Genomic DNA, 1684 nt, shown 5'->3' on the forward strand with positions numbered 1-1684 from the left:
TGATTCTTGAGATGCTGCTTCCGTAACATAACTCTCTGCACTTCCTTCCATATCAATAACATCATCACCTATTGTAAAGAACATTCCAACATCAAAGTCTTCAACAAGAAAATCAATTACAGGAGGATCAATAACTTACAGTTTTAAGTGGATCTACCTCATCACATTCATCAACTAAAATTTCAATATCATTACAATGCCCTGTAAAACCAGGAGGTAGATCTAAAAATATACTAACCACTGCATTAATATTACACTCCTTATCTGAAGAGTCCTCATCTTTATACACATCAAGAAATCTGCACTCAACTGTATTGGAATCATAGAATTTGCCAAAATCTTTATTTTTATTGGCCTCCACTAGCATTTATGGAAAAGGAATCCTTAGTAGAGGTTTTGGGGAGGATTGATCTTTCATTTCCCCATATTCCCTTTGAACTCATGGTGGAGGTTCAACTTGTTTGTCTAGTGATGATGTGATCAACCGTTGAGGGAAAGGTACTCATGGCCTTTGGGCACTATCTAGAGTAATGGAACTGAGTTTTTATGGTCATTCATTGTTCTTTTCCTCAATTCTATACAAGTCCTTCTCAAAAGTTCTTTATGATTCTTGTCACTTCTCAACTTAATATCATTACATTGTTCACTAGACCTTGTCTATGTAGGCGGGAGGTCATGTTTGAATTATTTTGAAACTATGTTATCGATCTTTGCATCCAATTGTTTGAATCCCTCATTCTGTGACTTGTGATTTTCAAAATTCTTTGGTAGTTGAACTGTATTTTGTTTGACAGATTCTTTTATCTTCATGGCTTGCATTTATAGAATTATTGTGGAAGAATCCATTTAACTTTTATTTGACCATTCTTGGAGGTTCAATGTCACTTGATCAATTAATGTATATGCTTCTTCCACACTTTTGTTTATAAAAGAACCTCCAGTTGATGAATCAAATAAATAATTATTTGAGTAAGAAATTTCCCCATAGAATATATGCAGATCCAGTCATTTTTCCAAAGTATGATGAGGGCACTATCTTTATAGACTCTTGAATCTATCTCATGCTTTAAATAGTGATTCTTCATCTGCCTGAGTAAAATTTGTAATGCAATTTCTCATATACACTCTTCTGCTTGGAGGAAAAATATAATTCAGATATTGCTGCTCCAATTATTTCCAACTTATGATACTTTGAGAATGGAGAAAATTAAACCAAGTCTTTGCCCTATCTTTGATACTGAAAGGAAATGTCATCAATTGAAATGCATCTGTTGGCACTCCTTCACAGTTCACCATATCGTAAAGTTCCAGAAATGTCTCAAGGTGTAGATATAAGTTTTCTGATACTTCTCCTCCAAATTTGTGACCTTGTATCATGGTGATTATTTCTGGGTCTAGTTGGAAACTTTTTTCTTTAATATGAGGTTTCACAATCGGAGATAAAAATCTTGTAGACATGGGTGCAGAAAATTCTCTTAAAGGTCTGCTAGACATGTTAGGCTCATAGTATCTAAAAAAAAATTATGAGGAAACATGCAAAATTAAAGATAAGAAGTAAAATGCTTAATAAGAAATAATAAAGTAAATGCAGAAATGAAGGAAAAGAAAAACTGAACTATAAACTAATAATAAGAAAAGTAAATGAAGAAATAAAAATAGACAAATAAATGAAAATCCTATTAAT

At 32.6% G+C, this 1684-nt stretch overlaps 1 non-coding gene across 1 annotated transcript; it reads left to right on the top strand.

Annotated features, from left to right (window-relative positions):
- The first annotated feature begins 1016 nt into the window (after positions 1-1016).
- Positions 1017-1121, top strand: LOC121978851. The gene has a single exon (XR_006111190.1). It is a non-coding gene; the product is annotated as a small nucleolar RNA R71 (small nucleolar RNA).
- Positions 1122-1684: the final 563 nt, after the last annotated feature.

This window comes from Zingiber officinale, chromosome 4B (assembly GCF_018446385.1).
Source record: "Zingiber officinale cultivar Zhangliang chromosome 4B, Zo_v1.1, whole genome shotgun sequence".
In the NCBI taxonomy this organism is placed as follows: Eukaryota; Viridiplantae; Streptophyta; class Magnoliopsida; order Zingiberales; family Zingiberaceae; genus Zingiber; species Zingiber officinale.